We start from the raw sequence: 10,568 nt of genomic DNA, 5'->3' as shown, positions 1-10,568 counted from the left end.
GTTTCAGGACTTCAACAGCAAGTTCCACCAAAAAAGCTCTGGAAGTGTCCAACTTGAGGACCTCCCCACTAGACCTGTGGGCACCCTACAAGTCTCAAGTGCTAAACTCAGAACTCCCCCCATTCTCCTGCCAGCAAATTGAGCACATTCCTGAGTGTACTGAAAACAGTAAGCTCTAATCTACACGGAGAATGCTCAAGGTAGGTAGGCAAGACAGAATCCACAAACTTGTGCTATAGTGCCACCTTCTGGAATGCAAAAAAAAAAAAAAAAAAAAGTTGGTGATAGCCAGCCTCTTGAACATTTAGAACCAAAGAAACTTAAAAGCTTACTTAAGGAGGTATCACCTACTTCAAATGCAAAAGCTAATACCATGAAAACAAATCAAAGAAATACAGTCATGAGAGGAAAATGATAATTCAGCAACCAAACTCAAAGCATGGAATATTGTGACCTACCTGATAAAGATTATCAAATAACAGTATGGAAAACGTTAATAAACTAAAAGTAAACTAAAAAAAAAAAAAAAAACAAAAAACACCACACAATTCATTGAAGTCAGGAATAAAATTAATGAATTATTTACCAAAGAGATTGAAATTATAAAAAGAAGAAAAAAAAATTCTGGATCAAATGAATTAAAAAATGAGATGAATAAAGGGATAGAGATCATTGGTAACAAGGTGGGCCAGAAAGAAGAAATAATAAATAATTAGGAGCATAGAGACATAGAAATAATTCAGTTGGAAGACAAGAGAGAATTAAAGTTTTTATTTATTTTTTAATTTAATTTTATTATGTTATGTTAGTTACTATACAACATTTGTTTTTGATGTAGTAATCCATGATTCATTGTTTTCATATAACAACCAGTGCTCCATGCAGTACGTGCCCTCCTTAATACCCATCACCTGGCTAACCCATCCCTCCACCCCTCTCCCCTCTAAAACCCTCAGTTTGTTTCTCAGAGTACATAGTCTCTCGTGGTTCATATCCCCTTCCGATTCCCCCCCTTCATTTTTCCCTTCCTTCTCCTAATGGCCTCCATGCTATTCCTTATGTTCCACAAATAAGTGAAGCCATGTGATAATTGACTTTCTCTGCTTGACTTATTTCACTTAGCATAATCTCCTCCAGTCCCATCTATGTTGATGCAAAAGTTGGGTATTCATCCTTTCTGATGGCTGAGTAATAGTCCATTGTATATATGGACCACATCTTCTTTATCCATTCATCTGTTGAAGGGCATCTCAGCTCTTTCCACAATTTGGCTATTGCAGACATTGCTGCTATAAACCCTGGGGTGCATATGGCCCTTCTTTTCACTACATCTGTGTCTTTGGGGTAAATATCCGGTAGTGCAATTGCTGGGTCATAGGGTAGCTCTATTTTTAATTTTTTGAGGAACCTCCACACTGTTTTCCAAAGTGGCTGTACCACCTTGCATTGCCACCAAAAGTGTAAGAGGGTTCCCCTTTCTCCACAATGTCTCCAACATTTGTTGTTTCTTGCCTTGTCAATTTTTGCCATTCTAAATGGTGTAAGGTGGCATCTCAGTGTGGTTTTGATTTGAATTTCCCTGATGGCTAATGATGTTGACTATTTTTTCATGTGTCTGTTAGCCGTTTGTATGTCTTCTTCAGAGAAGTGTCTGTTCATGTCTTCTGCCCATATTTGACTGGGTTATTTGTTTTTTGGGTGTTGAGTTTGAGAAGTTCTTTATAGATCTTGGATATCAGCCCTTTGTCTGTAGTGTCATTTGCAAATATCTTCTCCCATTCCGTGGGTTGCCTCTTTGTTTTGTTGACTGTTTTCTTTGCTGTGCAGGAGCTTTTTATCTTGATGAAGTCCCAAAAGTTCATTTTTGCTTTGGTTTTACTACACTTTGGAGATGTATCTTGAAAGAAGCTGCTGTGACCTATGTGGAAGAGGTTACTGCCTATGTTCTCCTCAAGGATTTTGATGGATTTCTGTCTCACGTTGAGGTCTTTCATCCATTTTGAGTTTATCTTTGTGTATGGTGTTAGAGAAGGGTCGAGTTTCATTCTTCTGTATATAGCTGCCCAATTTTCCCAGCAGCATTTATTGAAGAGAATGCCTTTTTTCCATTGCATATTTTTTCCTGCTTTGTTGAAGATTATTTGACCATAAAGTTGAGGGTCCATATCTGGGATCTCTATTCTGTTCCACTGGTCTATATGTCTGTTTTTGTGCCAGTACCATGCTGTCTTGGTGATCACTGCTTCGTAATATACCTTGAAATCAGGCAACGTGATGCACCCAGCTTTGTTTTTCCTTTTCAACATTTCCTTGGCGATTCGGGGTCTTTTCTGATTCCATACAAATTTTCGGATTGTTTGTTCCAGCACTTTGAAAAATGTCATTGGAATTTTGATAGGGATGGCTTGAAGGTCTGGATTGGTCTGGGGAGCATAGACATTTTAACAATGTTTATTCTTCCAATCCATGAGCATGGAATGTTTTTCCATCTTTTTGTGTCTTCCTCAATTTCTTTCATGAGTGTTCTGTAGTTCCTAGAGTATAGATCCTTTACCTCTTTAGTTAGGTTTATTCTGAGGTATCTTATGGTTTTTGGTGCTACTATAAATGCAATTGATTCTCTAATTTCTCTTCCTACAGTTGCATTGTTAGGGTATAAGAAAGCAACTGATTTCTGTGCATTGATTTTGTATCCTGCCACATTACTGAATTGCTGGATGAGTTCTAGTAATTTTGGGGTGGAGTCTTTTGGATTTTCCACATAAATTATCATGTCATCTGCAAAGAGAAAGAGTTTGACTTCTTTTTTGCTAATTTAAATACCTTTTTTTCTTTTTGTTGTCTGATTGCTGTTGCTAGGACTTCCAGTACTATGTTGAACCATAGTGGTGAGAGTGGGCATCCTTGACGTGTTCCTGATCTTAAGGGAAAGGCTCTCATTTCTTCCTCATTGAGGATGATGTTTGCTGTGGGTTTTTCATAGATGGATTTTATGAACTTGAGGAATGTTCCCTCTATCCCTATACTCTGAAGAGTTTTAATCAGGAAAGGATGCTGTATTTTGTCAAATGCTTTTTCTGCATCAATTGAGAGGACCATATGGTTCTTCTCTCTCCTCTTATTAATGTGTTCTATCAGATTGATTGATTTACAAATGTTAAACTACCCTTGCATCCCTGGGATAAATCCCACTTGGTCCTGGTGGATGATCCTTTTAATGTATTGGATCCTATTAGCTAGGATTTTGTTGAGGATTTTGGAATCTGTATTCATCAGGGATATCAGTCTGAAATTCTCCTTTTTGATGGGGTCTTTGCTTGGTTTGGGGATTAAGGTAATGCTGGCCTCATAGAATGAGTTTGGAAGTTTTCCTTCTCTTTCTATTTTTGAAATGGCTTCAGGAGACTAGGTATTATTTCTTCTTTGAATGTTTGGTAGAATTCCCCAGGGAATCCATCAGGCCCTGGACTCTTGTTTTTTGGGAGGTTTTTGATCACTGCTTCAATCCCGTTACTCGTTATTGGCCTATTCAGGTTGTTAATTTCTTCCTGTTTCAGTCTTGGGAGATTATAGGTTTCCCGAAAGTCATCCATTTCTTCCAGGTTGCTCAATTTATTGGCATAGAGTTGTTGATAATAATTTCTAATAATTGTTTACCTTTCCTTGGTGTGATTCGTGATCTCTCCCCCTTTCATTCAAAATTTTATTAATTTGGGTCCTTTTTCTTGTCTTTTGGATGAGTATGGATAGTGGTTTCTTGATCTTATTAATTCTTTCAAAGAACCAGCTTCTAGTTTTGTTGGTCTGCTCTACTGTGTTTCTTGTTTGTAATTCACTGATCTCTGCTCTAATCTTAATTATTTCTCTTCTAATGTGTGGCTTAGACATCATTTGTTGCTTTTTCTCTAGTTCTTTAAGGTGGAGAGTTAGTTGGTGAATTCGGGATTTTTCTATTTTTTTGAGTGAGGCTTGGATGGCTATGTATTTCCCCCTTAGGACCACCTTTGCAGTATCCCATAGGTTTTGGACCGATGTGTTTTCATTCTTATTGGTTTCCATGAATTGTTTAAGTTCTTCTTTGATTTCCTGGTTGACCCAAACATTCTTGAGCAGGGTGGTTTTAGATTCCAGGTGTTTTAATTTCTTCCAAGTTTTTTCCTGAGACTGTGTTCCAGTTTTAAAGCATTGTGGTCTGAGAGTATGCAGGAAATAATCTCAATCTTTTGGTATCCCTCGACCCAGTATGTGGTCTATTCTGGAGAAAGTTCCATGTGTGCTCGAGAAGAATGAGTATTCTGTTGTTTTAGGGTGGAATGTTCTGTAAATATCTATGAGGTCCATCTGGTCCAGTGTGTCATTCAAAGCTTTTGTTTCATTGTTGATTTTCTGCTTAGATGATCTGTCTATTGCTGAGTGTGGAGTATTGAAGTCTCCTACAATTAATGTATTATTATCAATATGTCTCATTATTTTGGTTAAAAGTTGGCTTATGTAGTTGGCTGCTCCCATGTTGGGAGCATGGATATTTAGAATTGTTAGATCTCCTTGTTGGAAAGACCCTTTAAGAATGATATAGTGTCCTTCTGTGTCTCTAACTACAGTCTTTAGCTTAAAATCTAATTTTTCTGACATGAGAACTGCTACCACAGCTTACTTTTGAGGTCCGATGGCATGGAAGATGGATCTCCATCCCTTCACTTTTAGTCTGGATATATCTTTAGGTCAAAATGAGTCTCTTGTAGACAGCATATGGATGGGTCCTGTCTTTTTATCCAACCTGCAACCCTGTGCCATTTTATGGGATCATTAGGCTGTTCACATTGAGAGTGATTATTGAAAGATATGAATTTATTGTCTTCCTGTTGCCTGTGAATTCCTTGTTTCTATAGATTGTCTCTGTAAATTTCTGTTGTATATTACTCTTGGAGTCTTTCTCCCTTTATAGAACCCCCCTTAATATTTCTTTCAGGGCTGGCTTAGTGGTCACATATCCTTGTAGTTTCTCCCAGTCTTGGGAGCTCCTCTTCTCTCCATCCATTCTCAATGACAGCCTTGCCAGTCAAGTGTTCTTGGCTGCATGTTCTCATTTAGTACCCTGAATATGTCTTGCCAGCCCTTTCTGCCTTGCCAGGTCTCTGTGGATAGGTCTGACATTATTCTGATGTTCTACCCTCTGTAGGTAAGGAATCTCTTCCCTCTAACTGCCCTTAAGATGGTTTCCTTGGTTCTAAGTTTTGCGAGTTTTATTATTACATGCCGGGGTGTTGGCCTCTTTTCCTTGATCTTGGGAAGGGTCCTCTCTGCCTCTAGGACACAAATGTTTGTTTCCTTCCCCAGATTAGGGAAGTCCTCAGCTATGATTTGCTCAAATATATCTTCTAGTCCTTTCTTTCTCTCCACCGTCTCAGGGATCTGAATAATTCTGACATTGGAAAGATTCATGGTGTCACTTATTTCCTGATTCTATTTTCATGGATTTTGAGTTGTTTTTCCCTGGTCTCCTCTTTTTCCCTCTTGTTTATTAATTGGTCTTCTAGATCACTAATTCATTCTTCTGCTTGCTTACCCTAGCTGTTAAATTATCTAGATTAGATTGGATCTCATAGGTAGGATTTTTAAGCTCCACCAGTTTTAAATCTGTGACAGAATCAGTCTCTGAGTCTTTCCTATTTTGGGGGTTCTTCCTCCTAGTCATTCTGTTGAGGGGTAGTTGAGGGAATGTACAGAGTCCAATTTATTAAGCACAACCCAAACAAGATTGTCCTGTTTTCTAGGGACCTTAAAGTTGCTGGCCTCTTGTTCTTCCAGCCTGTCTTCTGGGGGTGGGGCCTGCTGTGCTGTTACTCAGGCAACCTTGTTTGGACAGAGTTGCCCTGCCTGCTGTCACGGAGGATGGGCTCATTGGAAACTGTTTTTTGGGGGGCTTTGGTTCTCTGGTGGCTTTCCCTGGTGGTTTTCCACCTCTCTTCCTAGAGTCAGAGCAGAAGAGATCAATTCCAACCCTCTGCCTCAGAGTAGAGAGATTGCAGTCTGTTCTTCCGTGAGCTCTCCAGGCCACACTATCTCCATTTCTGTCTGTGCTTCTATAAACTGCAGCGTCCTGGGTTGTGCACCCCTCAGCTGCACTCCCAGTCCTCACCTTCCATTCAGAGCACTTCTCTGCCCTTTGTGCTTCTAAAACCACCAGCCATCCCCAGTTCACATGTGTGGCCCTGCCACTCCAGGTTTCAGTCCAAGGGGCTTCCTTAAAGTCCTTTCCCCACTGCTATTGGTCTGCAAGTCTGTGCCCTGTCCCCAGCACAGGAGGCTATCGCTCACCAGTGGTTCAGGATCCTGACAGCTCCCTTGCCCTTCTGTTTATCTTCTGATATCTGCCTATGGAATCACAGCTCCCTGCTTTATACCTTGAAACCAACCACCTGTGATATTCTGTTTGTAGAGATCCAGATATATCTTCTTACATCTCAGTCTGATTTTGTGGATGTTCAGAGTTCTCTGTTAGATATCCAGCTCAATTCAGGGGACTGGTTGGAATAGGGTCCCCTGCTCCCCCACCATCTTTTCCTCCTCCCTGAGAACTAAGATTTTTAAGAATTGAAGAAACCATGCTAAAACTCAGATACTATCAGAAAAGCAAATATTCAAATAATTGGGATTCCAAAAGAAGAGTAAGAGAAGGATGCAGAGAGTTTATTTAAAGGAATAATTGAAGAGGTCATTTTAATAATAGTGAAGTACTTAGACATACAAATCCATGAAACTAACAGAACACTCTATTGTCTCAATGCAAAAAGAACTTCTCCAAAATGCATTATATTGAAACCATCAGAAATCAATGATAAAGGAAGAAACTTAAAGTCAGCCAAAGGGGGAAACAGAAAGAAAGAAAGAAAGAAAGAAAGAAAGAAAGAAAGAAAGAAAGAAAGGAAAAAAGAAAGAAACCTACTAAGGAACCCTCATTTGGCCATCAGAAAATTTCTTTGTAGAAACACAACAAGCCAGAAGAAAGCATCATGACATAACCAAAGTGTAGAAAGATGAAAATTGCCAGTAAAGAATACTTTATCCAGAAAAGTAATCCTTCAGATTTGAAGGATAAATAAAGGCTCTCTCAGACAAAATCTATGGAATTTATCACTGCTAGACTAGTTTTTCAAGAAATTTTGAAAGAAGGTTCTTCACGCTGAAATGAAAAGACACTAATCAGTATAATAAAAACATAAAAGCTGTATCCAGTCCAAGATGGCAATGTAGGAAGACCCTGAACTCACCTCTTCCATGGTACACAACAAACTATACCTATTTATAGAGCAATTCTTCCTGCAGCTGAACTGAAGTCTCACTAAATAGTTTTTGCACAACAAAAGAGAGAACAGCAAAAGAGAATAGCAAGAGAGTACAGCTAAGAAAGATGGAGACACAGTAATGAAGGAATCCCCTACCTTCATACTGTAAACTTCAGTGGGGAGGGATAGTACTGTATTCCTTGGGCAAAGAAAAAAGCCACAGTTTAAAAAAGCAGGTAGCCTATAGAATAACCAGCTCCAGAACTCTGTCAAACTGTAGAGGAGTACTCTCTGGGACAGAGCCATGAGAAAATGTCATAATTTATACTCCCTCCTGCACCTTGAAAATGCAGACTGAAGCAGGGTCCAGACATGATAGCCAGCTTGCTGATTTCTCAAGCCCCAGGTCCCCTAGGCCATCACCAGCCCTGGAAACACTAGGGCATAGAATAATAGCTGTGGTTTAAAAGAGCAACTAGTATATAAAAGAAACAGCTCCAGAACATTACCAAATGTCAGGAGAGCTGCTGGAATGTTCTTTGGGTGGGCAGAGTTAGTGGACAAGGTTTTTGCTCTCCCTCCACCTTAATAACTGAATGGTTATTAATGGCTCAGGTGTACTAATCAGCCTGATGCCTCAGTAAGCACTGAGTACTGTAGCTCACAACAGCTCCAGACACCCTAGGGCACAGGGGAAAAAAAAAGCTGTGATTTAAAAAAACAACTAGCATATGATAGAGACAGCCCTACAACTCCACCAAATGAATAGGAAGTTGCTGGAACTGTCTGGGTGGGAGGTGCTGACAAACAGGGTCTACACTCCCCCCACCACTTTGAAAGCACAAACCAGTGCATAGATTGGATACCCTAACATGCCTACCCCCTCAGCGAGACCCAGGCTGCTAATCCAAGCCAGCCCCAGCCATTCCACCAAGATGGCCCCTCCATAGAGTATCCCAGAACATCCCTACCTGTGCCAGCCTTGTCTCTAGTAGCTCAGCCAGGACACCCCATGTTCTGAGCACCCTGGTACACCCCAGATGACACCTACTTTGGCTTTAGATATTTTGCCAGAACAAAAGAAAAAGTTACATACAAGGAAAACCCATAAGACTATCAGATAATTTTTCAGCAGAAAATATACATTCCAGAAGGGACTGCCATGGTATATTCAAAGTGCTGAAAGGAACAAAAAATATATATATAGCAAGGAATACTCTACCCAGCAAGTTTATCATTGAGAATTGAAGGACAGTCTATGCCCATACCACCCTGAACATGCTTATCTCATCTAATCTTTGAAGCTAAGAGGGCTTGGGTCTGTTTAGTACTTGGATGGGAGACCACCTGGGAATACTGGTTGCTGTAGTCTAGACTTGAAGGAGAGATAAAGAGTTCCCCAGACAGACAACATTTAAATAAGTTTATCACCACTACACCAACCTTACAAAAAGTGTTGACGGGACTTTGTTAAAGGGAAAAGAAAAGGCCAGAATTAGATGTAAGAAAATTATGAATAAAAAGATTTAAAATATGACAGCATATATATAAACATGGAGGAGGGATTAAAGAAGATTTTTTTTTTTTTAGAATGTGTTTGAACATAAATTACCATCAACTTAATTTAGACTGCTGTGTTCTTAGGATGTTGTATATGAACATCATGGTAACCAAAAACTTATATATATATATATATATGCCAAGCATAAACACTACAGAAACTCATTAATCACAAAGAAATAGAACAAGAAAAGAAGAAAGGAACAAAGAAATACAATAATACAACCAGAAAACAAATAACAAAATGGCAAAAACTACATACTTATCAATAATTAACTGTAAATGGCCTAAATGCTCCAAATAAAAGACATGGTGGCTGAATGGATAAATAAAAAGAAAAACAAAACCCATCTATATGCTGCCTCCAAGAGACTCATCTCAGACCTAACAACACATACAGGCTGAAAGTAAAGGGACATAAACTACTTACTATGCAAACACAGCAAAGAAGAAATAGGCAGAGTAACAATACTCAAACAAAATAGATATTAAAACAAAGACTACAACAAGATACAAAGAAAGAAATCACATAATGATAAAGGGATCAATCCACCAAGACAATATAACAGTTGTGAATATCTATACACCCAACATTGGAGCACCTAAATACATAAAGCAAATATTGATAGTCTTAAAGGGAGAAATTAATGGTACTACAAGACAGGGGACTTCAATACCTCACTTAGAGCAATGCATAGATCATCCAGACAGAAAATCAATAAGGAAACAGCATCCTTGAATGACACTTGGGATGAGAAAGGCATAACAAATATATAAAGAATATTCCATCTAAAAATACTCATATTTTTATATACATATTATTTTTATTATACATATTTTTATTTGTATAATAAATATTGTATACAATATGGTATGGTAAATATTATACATATTTTATATACTCTTATTTTTTATTATACATATTATTTTCAAGAACACATGGAACATTCTCCAAAATAGATCACATCATAGACCACAAAACAAGTCACAATAAATTAAAGAATATTGAAATTATACACTGGATCTTTCCAACCACAATGGTATAAAGCTAGAAATCAATCACATGAGAAAATTGAAACAAACAAACAAACGTGTAAAGACAAAAATATGCTACCAAAATACCAATGGGTCAACAGAGAAATCAAAGAAATAAAATACATGGAGACAAATAAAAATAAAAACACAATGATCCAAACTATTGGGATGCAGCAAAACTATAATTTTTCTTAATATACAGTGTTTTATTAGTTTCATGCTTACAGTATAGTGATTCAACAATTCTGTACATTACCTGCTGCTTATCACAAGTGCATTCCTTAATTCCCACTATCTATTTAACCCATATCCCTACATCACTCCCCTCTGGTAATCATCACTGTGTTTCCAATAATTGAAAGCCTGTTTCCTGATTTGTCACTATATGTCTTTATTTTTTAACTTTTTCATTTGTTTTCTTTCTTAAATTTCATATATGAGTGAAATCACATGGTATTTGTCTTTCTCTGACTGACATATTTCTTTTTTTTTTTTTTTTAAAGATTTTATTTATTTATTTGAGACAGAGAGAATGAGAGACAGAGAGCACGAGAGGGAGGAGGGTCAGAGGGAGAAGCAGACTCCCCGCCAAGCAGGGAGCCCGATGCGGGACTCGATCCCGGGACTCCAGGATCATGACCTGAGCGGAAGGCAGTCGCTTAACCAACTGAGCCACCCAGGCGCCCC

Source organism: Leptonychotes weddellii, chromosome X (assembly GCF_054177405.1).
Source record: "Leptonychotes weddellii isolate Sample4059 chromosome X, ASM5417740v2, whole genome shotgun sequence".
Taxonomy (NCBI): Eukaryota; Metazoa; Chordata; class Mammalia; order Carnivora; family Phocidae; genus Leptonychotes; species Leptonychotes weddellii.
This window is presented reverse-complemented; position numbering follows the sequence as displayed.